The sequence below is a fragment of the Globicephala melas genome, chromosome 12, assembly GCF_963455315.2.
Source record: "Globicephala melas chromosome 12, mGloMel1.2, whole genome shotgun sequence".
NCBI lineage: Eukaryota > Metazoa > Chordata > Mammalia > Artiodactyla > Delphinidae > Globicephala > Globicephala melas.
In genome coordinates, this window is record NC_083325.1 from 29,134,719 (window position 1) to 29,152,762 (window position 18,044).

Here is an 18,044-nt window from a genome sequence, read left to right on the forward strand (position 1 = left end):
TCTCAAGATTATTTTGGCTATGCAGAATCATTTATATTTCCATACAAATTTTAGAATTATTTGTTCTAGTTCTGTGAAAAATGCATTTGGTATTTTGATGGTGGTTGCTTTGAATCTGTAGGTTGCCTTGGGTAGTATGGTCATTTTAACAGTATCAGTTCTTCCAATCCATGAACATGGTATATTTTTCCATCTGTTTGTGTCATCTTCAATTTCTTTCAATAGTATCTTATACTTTTCTGAGTACAAGTTTTTTATCTTCTTAGTTAGCTTTATTCCTAGGTATTTTTTATTTTTGATGCAATTGGAAATGGATTCCTTTCTTAATTTCTCTTTCTGATAGTTCATTGTTAGTGTATAGAAATGCAACAGACTTCTGCATACTAATTTTGTATCCTGCAACTTTACCAAATTCATTGATGCATTCTAGTAGTATTTTGGTAGCATCTTTAAGATTTTCCATGTATATTATTATATCATCTGCAAACAGTGACAGTTTTACTTCTTTCTTTCCAATTTGGATTTCTTTTATTTTTTCTTCTTGTTTGATTACTATGGCTAGGACTTCCAATACTATGTTGAATAAAAGTGGTGAGATTAGTCATCCTGGTCTTGCTCCTGATCTTAGAGAAAATGATTTCAGCTTTTCAATGTTGAGTATGATGTTAGCTGTGGACTTCTCATATATGGCCTTTATTATGTTGAGGTATATTCTCTCTATACCCACTTTGTTGAGAGTTATCATAAATGGATGTTGAATTTTGTCAAAAGCTTTTTCTGCATCTATTGAGATAATCATGTTCTTTACTCTTCATTTAATTAATGAAGTGTATCACATTGATTTATTTTCAGATATTGAACCATCCTTGCATACCTGAGATAAATCCAACTTTATCATGGTGTATGATCCTATTGATGTATTGTTGGATCTGTTTTGCTAATGTTTTGTTGAGGATTTTTGGATCTATGTTCATCAATGATATTTTCTTTTTTGTGATTTTTTTTCTTCTGGTTTTGGTATCAGGATGATGCTGGCCTCAGATAATGAGTTCAAAAAGTGTTCCTTCCTCTGCAATTTTGTGGAAAAGTTTGAGAAGGATAGTTGTTAACTCTTCTCTAAATGTTTGGTAGAATTCACCTATGAAGCCTTTGATACCAGATTTTGTTTGTTGGGAGTTTTAAAAATTATTGAATAAATTTCATAACTGGTAATTGATCTGTTCATATTCTCTATTTGAGAATAGAAAATTCTCTATTTCAGTATTGGGAGATTGTAAATCTCTAGGAATTTGTCCATTTCTTTAAGGTTGTCCATGTTATTGGTGTATAATTATTCATAGCAATCTCTTATGATCTTTTGTATTTCATACTGTAAGTTGTAAATTCTCTTGTAATTTTATTCTGATTTTAATTGATTTGAACCCTCTTTCTCTTTTCACTATTAGTCTGCCTAAAGGTTTATCAGTTTTGATAATCTTTTAGAAACAGCTCTTGGTTTCATTGATTCTTTCTTTCTTTCTTTCTTTCTTTCTTTCTTTCTTTCTTTCTTTCTTTTCTTTCTTTCTTTCTTTCTTTTTTGTCTCTATTTCATTTACTTCTGCTCTGAGTTTTATGATTTCTTTCCTTCTACTAACTTTGGATTTTTTTGTTCTTCTTTTTCTAGTTCCTTTAGGTGTAAAGTTAGATTGTTTATTTGAGATTTTTCTTCTTTCCCAAGGTAGGCTAGTATCACTATAAACTTCCCTCTTAAAACTACTTTTTTTGCATCCCATAGATTTTGGATTGTTGTGTTTTGTTTTCATTTGTCTCCAGGTATTTTTTGAATTCCTCTTGGATTTCATCACTGAACCATTTGTTGTTTAGTAGCATATTGTTTAGCCTCCACACATTTGTAGTTTTTGCAGTTTTTTTTCTTCTCATAGTTGATTTCTACTCTCATAGTGTTGTGGTCAGAAAAGATGCTTGATATGATTTCAGTTTTCTTAAATTTACTGATATTTCTTTTATGAACTAGCATGTGATCTAACCTGGAGAATGTTCCATGTACACTTGAAAAGAATGTGTATTCTGCTGCTTTTGGATGGAAGTTCTATACATATCTATTAAGTCTATGGTTTAATGTGTCATTTAAGGTCAATGTTTCCTTGCTGATTTTCTATCTGAATGATATGTACATTGATGTAAGTGAGGTGTTAAAGTCCCCTACTATTATTGTGTTACTGTCAATTTATCCCTTTATGCCTGTTAATATTTGCTTTATGAATTTAGATGCTTCTATGTTGGGTGCATATATATTTAACAACTGTTATGTCTTCTTGTTGAATTGATCCCTTGATCATTATGTAATGTCCTTCTTTATCTCTTCTCTTTGTTTTAAAGTCTATTTTGTCTGATATAAGTATTGTTATCCCATCTTTCTTTTGATTTCCATTTGCATGGAACAGCTTTTTCCATCCCTTCACTTTCAGTTTGTGTGTGTCTATAGATCTGAAGTGAGTTTCTTGTAGGCAACATATAGATAGATAGATAGATAGATAGATAGATAGATAGATAGATCTTGTTTGTGTATCCACTCACCCACTCTATGTCTTTTGAATGGAGCATTTAGTCCATTTACATTTAAAGTAATTATTGATAGATAGGTACTTATTGCCATCTTGTTAATTGTTTTGGGGTTGTTTTTATAATACTTTTTTGTTCCTTTCTTCTTTTGCTCCTTTTCCTTCTGATCTGATGACTATCTTTAGTGTTATGTTTGAATTCCTTTCTCTTTTTTGTGTGTTTATCTATTACAGATTTTTGATTTGTGGTTACCATGAGGTTTATATATAGTGATCTATATAGAAAAGTGATTATTTTAAATTTCTAATCTCTTAAGTTCAAACACATTTTAATAACCCTGCATTTTTCTCTTCCCCAACCATGTTTACTGTTTCTGACACAATATTTTATATTTTTTGTTTTGTGTATCCCTTAACTACTTGTTGTGGATATAGATGATTTTACTACTTTTGTCTTTTAACCTTCCTATTAGCTTTACACATGGTCGATTTACTACCTTTACTGTATATTTCCTTTAACAATGAGATTTTTCCTTTTGTAATTTTCATATTTCTTGTGGCCTTTTCTTTCTCACTCAGAGAAGTTCCTTTAACATTTTTTGTAAAGTTGGTTTTGTGATGCTGAAGTCTTTTAGCTTTTGCTTGCTGGTAAAGCTTTTGATTTCTCCATCAAATCTGAATGAGAACCTAGCTAACTAGGGTATTCTTGATTATAGGTTTTTCCATTTCATCATTTTAAATATATAGCGCCACTCCCTTCTGTCCTGCAGAGTTTCTGAAAAGTCAGCTGATAGCCTTATAATAGTTTGCTTATATGGAACTTGTTGCTTTCTCCTTGCTGTTTTTAATATTCTTTTAAAAAATATCTTTAATTTTTGCCATTTTAATTACAGTGTGTCTTGGTGTGGTCATTTTTGGGTTGATCCTGTTTGAGACTCTCTTTGCTTCCTGGACCTGGATGCTTGTTTCCTTTCCCAGGTTAGGGAAGTTTTTGGTTATTATGTCTTCAAATGTGTTCTCTGCCCCTTTCTCTCTCTCTTCTTCTTCTACTGGGTTCCTGACAATGCAAATGTTAGTACATTTGATGTTGTCCTAGAGGTCTCTTTGTCCTCATTTTTTAAAATTATTTTTTCTTTGTTCTGTTCAGCATCAGTAATTTCCTCTGCTCTGTCTTCCAGCTCACTTATCCATTCCTCTGTATCATCTAATCTACTCCTGATTCCTTCTAGTGTATTTTTCATTTCAGTGATTTATTCTTCATCTCTGTTTGCTTCTTCTTTATATTTTCTAACTCTTTGTTTAAAACTTTTATATTCTTGCTCTGTTCATCCAATCTTTTCCTGAGTTCTTTGACCACCTTTATGACCATTACCTTAAACACTTTATCAGGTAGATTGCTTATATCCACTTCACTTAGTTGTTCTTCTGGGGTTTTATCTTGTTCCTTCATTTGGAACATATTCCTCTGTCACCTCATTTTGCCTAGCTGTTATTATTTCTATGTACTTGGTAGGATGGTTATTTTTCCCAACCTTGTAGAAGTGGCCTTTGTAGGAGATGTCCTATGCACCCCAGCAGCAAACTCCCTCTGGTCACCAGAGCTCTATGCATAGGGTTGGCCACCATGCGCACTGCATGGGTCCTTTTGTTGTGGGTTGACTGCTATGAGTGATCTGGGAGGCATGGGTGGCCTCCAGTCTTGTTGGTTGCCAGGCCCTGGCTTGTGAAGAGGCTGCTTGCTCTGGTGGGTGGGGCTGGCTCATAAGGTGTCTGGCTGTGGAAGCCAGGGTGTCCTGGGGCAAGTGCTGGCCCACTGGTGGGCAGAGCCAGGTTCCAGGTTGAGTGGTTGCAGAGCCAGGTGTTCTGGCTCTAGTGTTGGCCTGCTGGTGGGTAGGGCCAGTTCCTGACATGGCTGGCTGCAGGGTCCAGGGTGTCTCAAAGCTGGTGACAGCACTCTGGTGTGTGGGGCTGGATCCTGGGGCAGCTGGCTGAGGGGTAAAATGAGTCCCAGGACTGGTGCTGGCTTGCTGGTGGGCAGAGCTAGGTCCCAGTGTCTCTGACTGCAGGGCCCTGGAGATCTCAGAGCTGGTGTGTTAGCCAATTAGTGGACAGGACCAGGACCCTGGTGATGCTGGGGCTAATGCCTGCTTACTGGTGGATGAAGCTCTTCTTACAGCTAGTGCTAGCCCACTGGTGTGTGGAGTTAGGCCCCAGTTTTTCTGGCTGCAGGGCCTCGGGGGTCCCAGGGCTAGTGCCCATGCACTGGTGTGTGGGGTCTGGTCTTGGGCCCTCTAGTGTATAGGGCTAAGTCCCAGGGCAGCTACTGCCTCAGGATGTCTTAAGCATCCAGTCTGCCTATGAATAGGGCTGTGTCCCCACTTGGCTAGCTGCTTGATCTGAGGCATCCCAGTACTTGTGGATGGGGCTGGGTCCAGGCACTAATAAGCTAGTGGGAGATTCCAAAGTGGTGTTTACCAGCACCAATGTCTTCATGGTAGAAAGAGCTCACAAAAATGGCTGCCCCAGTGCCTATGTCCCCAGGCTGAGCTCCAGTTGCTCCTGCCTCTCCTCCTGCCTCTTCTTCCATATGACCCAGGGTCCCTTCAAATTACTGCCTCTGCCCTGGGTCCCAGAGTGTGTTGGATTTTGTATGTGCCCCTTAAGAGTGTAGTCTCTATTTCCCACAACTCTCTGGCTCTCCCAAAAGTAAGCCTCACTGGCTTTCAAAGACAAACTTTCTGAGGGCTCATCTTCCCAGTGCAGGACCCCCAGCCTTGAGAGCCTGATGTGAGGTTCAGACCCCCTCACTCTTTGGGGAAAACTTCTGCATTTGTAATTATCTTCCTATTTGTGTGTCACCCACCTGGGGGTATGAGGTTTGGCTATGCCATGTCTCTGTCCTATCTACCAGCCTCACTGTTGTCCCTTCTTTATATCTTTAGTTGTAGAAGATCTTTTCTGCTAGTCTTCTGGTCTTTCTCATCAATAGTTGTTCTGTAAATAGTTGTAATTTTGGTATGCCCATGGGAGGATGTGAGCTCAGGGTCTTCTACTCTGACAACTTGGCCACTCCCCCTAAAGAAATTTAAAATAAGAAAAAAAATTTTATATTTATATCCTTTTCAGTGTTCTTCATTCTTTTGTATAGATCCCAATTTTCATCTGGTATCATTTTCCTTCCACTTGAACTACTTCTTTCTACACTCCTGTAACGAAGTATATAAATAATGAATTGTCTCAGCTTTTGTCTGAAAAAGGTTTAATTGTACTTACAATTTTAAAATGAATATTCACTGAATTTAGAATTCTAGTTTTACACTTGTCTCAGTACTTTAAAGATGTCATTTTTGTTTTCTGGCTTGAAAAGTCTTTGATGAGAGGTCTGTGATTATACACTTATCCTTGTCTGTATATAATGTATGTTTTTTCACTTGATACCTTTAAGATTTTCTCTTCAACATCACTTTTTAGAAATTTTATAATGGTTTTCTCTTTCTGTTAACATTTTGTGGGGCTTGTTAAATTTGGGGGTGGTCCGTGGGTTTATAATTTTTATCAAATTTGGAAAATTTTTAGTTATAATAGCCTCTAATACTTTTCTGCCCCTCTCCTTTTTCCTTTGAGATTTTAATAGCATATGGGCAGATTATGCCCTTGATCCCTTGATATTATCTCACACGTCACTAAGGCTCTATAGCCTGTCCCCTATCTTTTTTCTCTCTCTGCTTCATTTGTATAGTTTCCAATGCTGTATCTTCAAGTTTGCCAATTTTTCTTTTGCTGGTTCTAATATGCTGTTAATCTCATTCAGGAAAATTTTCATTTCAAATGTTCCATTTGAAATATATCATCTATCTATCTATTCCATTTCTTTAAATTCTTGAACATATTCATAATATCTGTTTAAGCATCCATCATCTATACCATCTGAATCTCCTTCTATTGAGTGGTTATTTTTCCTGGTTATGGATCACATTTTATATTGGAGACTTCCCTGGACATTGTCAATGATGCATTCTTGAGAGTTGGGATTTTGTTGCCTTCCTCTAAAGAGCATTGGGCTTTGTTGTAGTAAGCTGTGAAATTCTAGTGGCTTAGCTCATCCTTTCAAGACTTGTTTTAAGCATTTTTCTGATGAGCCTTTAATCTAGGTTTAGTCTTACTATTAATGTTTGAGTCTTCTTATGTTCTCTGCTCTACATGTACAACAAGGACTCTTCCAGTCCTGTCTGATATCTTAAAATTGTTCAGCATATGACGCCCTGATTATTCTCTTCCCACCCTCATGGAACTTTACTCTATGCATAATCATCTTAGTATTCATCAAAAATACAGAAGACCCTCTGTATGCAAATTTATCAAGCTCTTTTCTAAATAGCTTACTCCATCTGGGAATTCTTCTCAGCACTCAGCTGCCTCAGACTCCCTTAACTCGAATCTCTGTTTCCTCAGCCTAGTGAGACTGCCATACACAGCGTGGGATACCCCTCCCTCTTCTGTGGTCCAGAAGGTACCTCCAGGCAGAAGCCAGTGCAATGAGAGGGCTCTCATTATTTGTTCCCTGCCTCCCCAGGACCACAATGTTGAGCTGCCTGTTGTCCAACATCTGAAAGCAGTTGTTTCATGTATTTTTCTAGTTTCTAGTTGTTTAAGGTGGGAGGTAAGTCCTATCCCTATTAATCCATCACCACTGGAAGTGGAAGAGTAGGTACTCTTTTCCTTCTTGACTTGGATAATTATAGAACTATAGACTTAAACTAGTTGCAGAAATTATCTTTGTTGATTTTTTCTGATATACCAAAACACAGAAGTTATGACAAAGGTAATAACCACTGTTAATATTTTGACATGTGTCTTCACAACTACTCTCTATATTTGGTGACACTAATAGATATGGGTTCATAACTTTAACGTGGATGACAAAGCCTTGGTAATTAAACAAAATAAAAATCAGTAGTATAAATCTTGGAATAGAGTTAGAAATGTTATCATTATTTACAGATAATATGATTGATTGTCTATTTAGAAAACTCAAGAAAATTAAATATGACTGGAGATGGTAAGATTTTTGCAAAAAGATTTTTATATGCCAGTATTAACTAATTAGAAAATATAATGAGAAAAAGATCTTGATTACAATAACAACAAATGTAAGTGATGTCACATATATATGTAAAACTCAAAGCTCGGGCTTCCCTGGTGGCCCGAGGGAAGGTTGAGAGTCCTCCTGCCAATGCAGGCGACACAGGTTCGTGACCCGGTCCGAGAGGATCCCACATGCCGCGGAGCGGCTGGGCCCGTGAGTCACGGCCACTGAGCCTGCGCGTCCGGAGCCTGTGCTCCACAACGGGAGAGGCCGCAACAGTGAGAGGCCGCGTACCGAAAAACAAAAAACAAAAAAACCCAAAAAAAACCTCAAAGCTCACTTGAATTTTTCATCAGTAAGAATATTGTGTTCTAATTTGGGACCATTTAGTACTGGAAAGTTGTCTATTGCCCACAAATTAAGCTATAAATTGTTTGTAATCCTCACCAAAATCCATATGGCAAAATGATTAGAACTAGGCAAAATTATTCTAAAAATCACTGAAAAAATAAAGTGTGAGAAGATCCAGAGGGGGGTTGAAGAAGGAGAGTAATGAAATGGGAGTTTCCCTACCAGATATTAAAATGTATAATAAAGTTATAATAATCAAAATCATATGGAACTAGTGCAGGAATAGGCAAAACAGGTCAGTGGAGCAAAAGACAAAGCCCAGAAAAAGTCCAAAAATATTCAAGAAAGTATTGCAAGTTAAAAGTGGCATTTTAAGTCGGTAGGGAATGGATGAATTTATTTAATAAATAAATTTGAATTTACTATCTAATGTATTTTGGGACAGGGAATAATTTATGTCAGAATAAATCCAGGTAGATTAAAGGCTTAAATGTATTGGGTTGGCCAAAAAGTTCGTTTAGTTTTAAGTAAAAATAAAAGACACATTTTTCATTTTCACCAAGAACTTTATTGAAAACTTATTCATTCGCCAAACAAACATTTTGGCCAATGCAATAAAATATTAAGCTTATCAAGGGGGTGGGAAATAGGCACTCTCATATATTTTTGGTGGAGAGCAATTTGTATAACTCTTTGGAGGACAGTTTGGCAATACCTACTAAATAATAAATAGATGCTCATACACCCAACCCCACAATTCCTCTTCTGTTAATTCATCTGGTACTTTGTATAGATATACACAAATAAATGTCCTTGGACAAGAATACTAATGGCAGCATTATTTATGACAGTGTAACAAAATATTAAGATGCAACTCTTCTTGGCCCAGAACACCAAAGTGAATGTGCCATACACCCCGCCCTCTCCATAAACTGGTAATGGAATTTGGCCAAGAATCTGTTCAATGATTCTTGGACTGCTCAGCTACATCAAGGAGGAAAGCAAGGTCTGGGACTACAAGGGTGGGGCATTTCAGGAGGGGATTCTTTAGAGAGAAATGTTGCCTTTCTGGGTCTTCACTGACATTTGGGGGACCAGTGAGGGAGGCTACTGTCAAGACTAGGAAGGGGGGTTTTAAGGAACCTCTCAGGGAGCTTCAAGAGGCTTTGCCAGCAGTGGGAGACACAGAAGACCAGTGCCTGGCCCAGGGTTGGGGGTACTAAGGGGGCCTGGGGCTAGGGGCTGACACTCCCAAGAAATTCAGAAGTCAGAGAAGGTCTACCTTGTGGCTTTGGTGGTGAAGCCCTGCAATCATCACAGTGTTGGGATCAGAGATTGTTAGGAAAAGGGATACGTAAATGTTTCCAAGGCCAGATATGGGCCATGTACCAAAGAGAGCACCAGCATGGGGTTCCCCTGAGTCTGGTTTAGTAGAGCTTCCCAGAAAGCCAAGGGAGAACAAGGGTGGCAATACCTCCGTATACTCACACCAAGGATGGAGTCCCAAGGGATCATTAGGGACAAGCCAGGAGAACTTCAGGGAAGACAGGCCTTCTAGGGAACCTCCAACAACCCCTCAAAGCTCACCAAGAGAAAGAGGCAGCATGAGCCATCTGCTAGGGGCAGAGAACTCAAAATCGCCCCGCCAAATGGTAACAACCATCTCATTCCTTCACCTTTCCTTGTTCATTTACCCCTACGCCCATCTTGACTCTCATGGGGAGTAAAACAGCAACTAGCTGCGGGGGGGGGGGGGGGGTGATGAAAGGAAGAGAAGCAAATGGACCAAGGTCCCTTCTCCACTGAAGGCTTACTAACACTCTCAAGTTCAGGGAGTTGGCTCATTACAAGCGAATAGATATTATAATTTCTGAATTGAGGCTGTGTTTGACCAAAAATGAAAACCCATAAGAACTTCCAGTGTTTTCAGATAAACACAGGAAATGTTAACCTAAAGAAATACTTTTAAAGGAATGATGGAAGAAAAAAAATAAAGTTTTATTTTGGTTATGTCATGACACATGCTTGTTCAACATACCAGTTACAGCAGTAAAACACTGGGAAAACTTAAAGGTCCACCAGAAAGGGCTGGATAGGTACACTGATGTGTCCATTATACTAAGATATTATGTTATTGTTAAAAATAATGAGGAAGATATTTATGCACTGTTAAGGAATGATCTCCAATTAATGCATTCAGTGGGGACAAAAGGAAAGTATAGAACACTTTATGGAGTGTGCTACTCTAAGTGGGAAAAGAGGGTGGAGGGAACATAAAGTATATATACGGTTTATGCTAGAGTATCTCAGAAAAGTTACCTAAGAAACTGGTCACACAATTTTCTTCTGAAGAAGACAAGTTGGATACTGGGGAACAGGTATGGAAGGGACATCTATGTTCTACCATGTGCATTTATAAATAAATTGTAGAATTGTGAAAGCACTAGAAAAAAAAACAGGTGGTTATTTATCCAAATAAAACCTGGGTAGTTTCATAGTTCAGTCTTACAGTTAAACAGAATCTATACAGAAAAATAGAACTGAAAAGAGTTTAAACCTTACTCTTGAGTAAACACCAATGGGCTGTAGTGACAGTATGTGCCTGTGTGAGAGAAGCACATATTTAATGAACCACAAAACATTTAAAAAATTCTCTCCCCATCTCTGCCATTCTCTATGTTCTCCACATGTACAACAGCTGGTAGCTACAAAATTTGGTATTTGTTCCACTCAAACTCCCAATCAAAATTCATTTTGAAACTGAGAATGCATGGCTCAATTCTCCCACTCCTTCTCTTCTGTGGATATACATTTTTCTTTTGCTAGAATCCTCTTTCCTAGGTAAAAGTCTCCAACCCCTCTTCTAGGTCCTTCTGATTCTGCATCTCTTTCTACCAAGTATTTGTAGATATAACAAAAAATCAGGGATCTAAGCAGACACAGAATATTCTTTGGCATGGAAGAAGGTAGGGAAGCTATCAAATATTCAAAAATTCTCCCTATGACATTTTTGTAATCTTGAGGTGGGGCACACTTTCCCAAATATAAGACTAAATATAAAGGGGGAAAATATTACACTTAACTATACTTCAAAAACAACTTTTGAAAAAACCTGATACAGGTACTCTTTTGATCATGTATCAAGACATTATAAAGGTATAATTAACATAATGTGTTGGTGGTGTAAGGATTGACAAGAAGACCAATGTAATATAACAGAGAGCACAGAAACAGACACACTCATATATAGAAAGGTAATATGACAAAAAGGGCAATAACAAACCAGTGGCAAAAGGATGAATGATTTACCAAATGGTGCTGGAATAGTAGGTTATCCATATGGAAAAAAAATTAGATCCCTACCTCACATCATATTAAAAAAAAAACACAAAATGCCAGGTAGATCAAATATAAAAAGCAAAAGTTTTTAACTTTTAGAAGAAAATATAGGACACTATCATTATGATCTTTGGATAGGGAAAGCCAAATTTAAAACACACACACACACACACATACACACACACACACACACACACACACACACACACACCCAAACCCTGAAGAAAAAGATTAATAGTAAGATTACATTAAAGTTTAAGATTTTTCTCAACAGAGACATTATACAGATTTACTAAGGCAACCACCAACTGTAAAACAATCTGCAACAGGTAAAACTATAAAGGCATACTAAAAGTTAATTAGAAAAATAAGTAGAAGAATGGACAAAATATGTGAGGATTGACAGAAGAGGGAACCCCAATGTCCAAAAAATGTGTGCAAAGTTAACCAAATTGACTCAGGATCAAGAAAATGTAAAAATATACAGTGAGATAACCCTTTTTATCCGTAATATTTACAAGAATTAAAAGTCTGATAATACTATGAGTTGGACTAGAGAAACAATACCCAGGAGAGAGTAAAATGGCACCACTGCTTGGGAGAGCTATTTGTCACCATCTAGGGAATCTGAAAACATGCATACCAGCTACCAAGGCAGTCCACATCTTGGCATGTAAGTGGAGAAACTTGCACATGCACATAAGAGCCACATGCAATAATATTCAATGAAATGTTGTTCTTATAATGAAAATTTAGAAGGAAAAGCCCTAAATGCCATACAATAAAAAGATGGATAAATTGTGATCTATTTATAAAATAGAATACTATGCCTCCATTAAAATGAATTAATTACAAATACATTTTTAAAGCACAGTGTTCACCAGAAGCAAATTACAGGACACCTACAGTACAATTTCATCCATGTAAAGTTTCGAAACATAAAACATGCAGAACAATGTCACATACATCGTTTATGGACACACACCTGTAGCAGTGCTGTTAAAACATGTATGAGCATAATATATTTAAAAAATAGGTTAGTGATTAGATTTGGAGAAAGAGGAAGGGGGATGCAATTATGGAAAGGAACAGCGAGTACATCAAGTGAAATAGGAATGTTTTGTTGCTTTTAAAAATCTAAGGCAAATTGCCAAGTTGTTATTTCATAAGGCCACATGAAAGAATACACAGGTATTATGTCATATTTCTATATTTCATAATGAAATTTCTATATTTCACTATGAAACTGTAAAATATTTGCAACTGTAAAATAGTTGCAAACTGTAAATAAAATATTTGCAAACTGTAAAAATATTTGCAAAATATGTGACAAAAAAGGGGTTTGTACTTTTATATATATGGAATGCTTAAAATTCAATAAAAAAATTACTCAATCACCCCTCCAGAAATCTAAATCTAAACAAACTATGTAAGTATGCAGGTCTCAAATTATGATATGAAGACATAAAGCAATATAAAATTATGTTGTAGACATATTTTCCTGAAAATACTTTGATGATATAGAAAGTTTAAAATTCACATTACAAATAGTGTCTATTTTGTATCTATAAATTCATTTATGGTTTTATATAGATAGACATACACATAAACATATATATATATTTCCATAGAAAGCAGTCTAAAACGAAAATACCGGAAAGTGTTAAATAGGCAGTTACAATTCAGGTGTTTAATTAAAAAAAAATTTTCTAACATTTGTGCTATGCTTGTATATTACTTGCATGTGAAAAGGAAACAAAACTAACACAAGGCAAGAATGTGCTCTTCCTCTGAATCTTGAGGGTGGTGCTCTCCTCCTTGTTTGTCTAAATATTGGAGAGAAAGATAAATTATCATTATTTGAGAATATTACACTTTGCCTAAGAAAACCAAAGAGAATCAATTAGAAAAGTATTAAAACAGTAGGAGTGGACAGTGGCTTGATGAAAAACAGATATACAAATCCCAATGGATTTCTTATACACCAGAATAACCAGCTAGGAAACATAATGAAGAAAAATATATCCCCAATAGCAACAAAAACCATAACATCTAGGAATAAGCTTAATAAGCATAGTGGGACCTATGTGAAAACACACACACACACAATATTTATTCATATATACCATCTATGCACCTAGCCATATCCAAAAAGAACTTTAAATGAGATTTTCATATATAGATATTTTGGAAGAACTGACATCAATATATTTAACACATCCCAATCAAAATCTCAGTGTGATTTTAGGAGGTGGAGCAATTGTCAAATTTAAAGTTACAAACAATTGTAAAATTATCCTGAAAGAATAAACTCATGACAATATCAAAAAAGAAGAAAAAGGAAAAGAGACTTGTACTCTCAGATATTAGAATCTACTTTAGATATATAATAATCAAAATAATGTGGCTGGGGTCCAGAACAGAATAGAAAGTTCAGAAACCAATCCAATTAAATGGTAGAATTTAGTACATATGTAAAGTTGTCATTTCAAATCAGTAGAAAAATAATTCTTTAAAAAAATAATGTTAGGACCATTGATGAAACATTGGTGAAAAGTGAAATTAGATCTCTATCTCACAAGGTATATTAAAATAAACTCCAATTATATTAAATAATTAAGAGTAAAGTTTGAAATCATAGATGACCTAGAATAAAATCTAGGCATTTATCTCATCTCAGGATTTAGAAGGTTTTTCTAAAAACACTCACAAGAGCAGAATCCACAAAGGAAGACACTAATCGATTCACCACATAAGAAAACATTAACACGTTAACAAAAACACCATTTTCACAGGTGGGTTCTGAGATGGAGCGTGTAGGAGGTCTACTAGCAGTGTTCTTGAGAATATCACGTGTGCCAGCAGGACAGAGCAGTGAGAGGCTGGACTGTGTTGCATCTCAGTGAAGGCTATGCTGACTCCATAGGGAGCTCTGTAGCTGGGATGGCCCTTCAGAGTTGTCTCAAGTTGGGGAAAGGGGCCTGGCCTTTACATCCTCAGATGTGGGCTCCTCCAGGAATGGGGCTTTGCGGTGGTTTAAAAATATGTTCATGAATTATTTAACATTCATCCTTTTGAAAGGTGGAGCCTACTTCCCCTCCCTTTGAACAAGGGCTAGACTTAGTGAGTCACTTCTAACAAATAGAATGTGGCAAAAGTGATGGCAAGACCAGGTCATAACAGGCATCGTGGCTTCTTCTTGGACTTCCACTGAAGGAAGAAAAGCTGCCATGTTGTGAGGTTGCTCAAGCAGCTCTAAGGAGAAGCCCACATAGTGAGAAACCAAGGCCTCCTGCCCACAGCCGTTCTAGTGTCACCTTTACAAGCTGATTCTCTGGCCTCAGTCAGGTCTTCAGATGTCTGCAGCTTTGGTCACATCTTGACTGCCACCTTGTGAGGGACCCTAAGACAGAACCACAAGCTAAGTGGCTCCCAAGTTCCTAACCCACAGAAAGTATAAATGTTGTCTTAAGCTCCCATGTTTTGGAGTCGTTTATTATGTAGAATCAAATAACGATTGCACCTGTGATTTGGGGCAAGGTGGCTCTGAGAGCTGAGAGTGGAGGGTTTTTTGCTGGCAGCATTCTTTGCAACTGAGAGATTAAGCCCTACCGTCCTAAAGGGAGACCTGGGTGGTGCATCACAGTGTCCGCTCCAACCATAACAAAAACACACAGCCAAAAGGCAAACTGGGTTTAAAAAGGTGTGTGTAATCCAAATATTAACTCCTGGTCCTCCTGGGCATCTTGATGGACTGGGTTTGCCAGTTCAGGGGCCAAAGGTGTAGCTGGCTCTGACGTCCTCTGACTTCAAGGCTTGAGATAGTCATTTCATGTCAACCAGGATGCAGAATTCAGACCAAAAGAACCATACGTACACCAAGTGTTTTCCAGTGGAATTCTCTGAGGGTCATGGGGAGGGGTCATATTCTGGAATCCACCCACATTTTTCCTTCACCCACAATGCCTCTTCTCTCACTTCCATCTCCCCTTCTCACCTTACATCCCAGAATTCTTCCAACTCCAAATTCTTCTCCTTCTGTCTTGCAGAGCATTTCAGCTGTTCTGTACTCTGTCTTATCTCAAAAGCAAAGCTACCACAATCCTTCCAGAAGCTCAGCAAAGCTGAAACCACCATCCACCAGGACCCTCCAACATTACAGGGCAGTTGGTTTCTACTACATTTGTAACAAATGACAGACAAAGGGTCAATATCTTTAATATTAAAAAAAATAGGTCTCACCTGAACATGTATTATGTGCCAAATATTATTTAAACACTTTACATAGATTTTCTCACTTAATCCTCTCAACAGCCCTATGAAGGTAGTACTACTATTATTACCCCCATTTTATGTGCAGAGCAACTGAGGCACAAATAAGTTAAATAACTCATCCAAGGTTACACAGCTAATGAACAGGTGAGACAAGATTTGAACCCAAGCAGAGTGGCTGCAGAGTATTTTCTCTTAACCACTGTGCAATATCATCTCCTGAATACGTTTACTGCTAGGGAATTATACTTGAGCTGCAAGAATGAGAATCTTGAACCAAAAGGCAAACAGTCAAAGAGACAGCACAAAAGTGAGAGAACCTTTACCAGTCACTAAGAAAAGATGAAATATTTTGATAGAAAAAATGAGCAAAAATATAAACAGGCAGTTTACAAGAGAAAAACATATAAATGACCCTCGTGTTCATTGAACATAAAGCAGCAGCAAATAGGAGGGATTCAGGACAAGGATTCAAGTGTCAGAGAAGGTTTTATGAAGAACAGATGATGTGTCGCCACTGTGTGTTTCAGGCTGAGGGCTGTTAAGGGTCCACGTGGAAGACCGTTCAGAACAAGGATACTCCTCGAAGTGCGCCAGCCCTTCTGAAGGCAATGAGAGACCCCAGCTGCTCCATCTCCCCAGCAAAAGGCCATGGAGCTTCATCGCCCCCTTGGAGACCAGACTGGGTCTGCAGAAACCCATAGAATGTGGGGCACTGAGGGCTGTCAGGAGGGCTCAGGCCCATACCTGCCTTGTGAGATCCTGGTCAGGTGAATATCTGCTCCTCTTGAATACTCGCTCTGCCACTTACCAGCTACGTGACCTTGGGCTAGTCACTTCCCTCTTTGTGCCTCAGTTTCCACATTAGTAAAAGGGGCTCATGATAGTAATATCTATTTCATAGAGCTGTTGTGAGAATGCAATGGGCTAATTAATATGAAGCACTTAAAACAGTTGCTGGCACATACTTAGTGTCCAAAAACGTTAATTAATATTTGAAACTCTATTTTATGCTTCACTCATTTACAAGCTATTTCTGAAAAAGACACAAAGCACATTCCTGTCCCTAGCAGTCCCCCTCCCAGAGCTCAGCTGTCAGTCAAGAAGCTTAACCATGTTTAGCCATCCTGGGCCTACCTCCTGTCATTCTGTTTTCTCAAAGAAGAGGCCGATTTAATCTGAAACACCCCAACTGTGCTTTAGCCAGTGATGGTTTGACCTGGGGTGTTGATGAAGCCTGTGTGTGTGGGGCCCAGGGAGCCTCCACGTCCATAGGAGCTGCTCCATGGGCAGGAATGTGGGATGAAGAGGCTGGCTCCCCTAGAGCCAGGTTCACACAGGTTAGGCCCAGAGGCAGCTCCCGGGCTGGGGCAGGGGGTGGCAGACAGGGGTCGGGGGCATGGGTTCTGAGGAAGCTTCATCCTCAAGGAGAGCAAGTGTTTCAAGGAAGGGCCACACAAAACAAACGTCCTGACTTGGTTATTCCATTCTGCCTGGACCAAGCTGGGCGAGAATCCTAGTTCTATCATTTAATAGCTGATTTGACCTTGGGCATGTAAGTCACACTTCCAGAGTTTTTTTCCTTACAATTGAAGTGAAGGTACATCTATCGCCGGAACTAAATACGATAACATGTTTTAGTCAAACCTTGCCACACGGTACAGGCTAGTACCGTGAGTACAATGAGTTTTCAGGAAGCATCATGCCTCTGTCCTCTTCAAGACTAGCTGGGCTGTGGCCTCAATATGAGTAACAAAACTTCCTCCTTTTGTGCCTAGTACAGCTCTGACTTCACAACATTTGGTTTTTTGTTTTTTGTTTTTTTTTGCGGTACGCGGGCCTCTCACTGTTGTGGCCTCTCCCGTTGCGGAGCACAGGCTCCGGACGCGCAGGCTCAGCAGCCATGGCTCACGAGCCCAGCCGCTCCGCGGCATGTGGGATCTTCCCGGACCGGGCCACGAACCCGTGCCCCCTGCATCGGCAGGCGGACTCTCAACCACTGCGCCACCAAGGAAGCCCGCAACATTTGTTTTTTAATGCTCTCTTTGTACGCCTTCCACCAGACACTTCTCTGGAGCAGGATGAGCTATTTCAGCCCCTTCATTTTACAGAAAAGAGATCTGAGGCCCGGAAAGGCCAACCCAAGACCACAGGACAGAGCCATGACCAGAACCTAGGCCTGGGGCCTCCCGGGCCAGAGCGCCTTCTCCTGGGGGCTCTGGGTACATTCCTCACTGCCTTGCGCTCCATCCTTCCACCCCAAGCAGGCACTGGCTTTCATCAACACTCACTGAGCTTGCGCATGGGAGGGGAGACTTGAACACAGCCAGGAGCATGAAATGCGGAGGGGGGAGGGAGTCATTCATTGGGAGGCCAAGGCCAGGCCCTGAAGCAGGTGCCAGGACAGGGCGGTGGGCAGCAGCCAGTCTCAAACC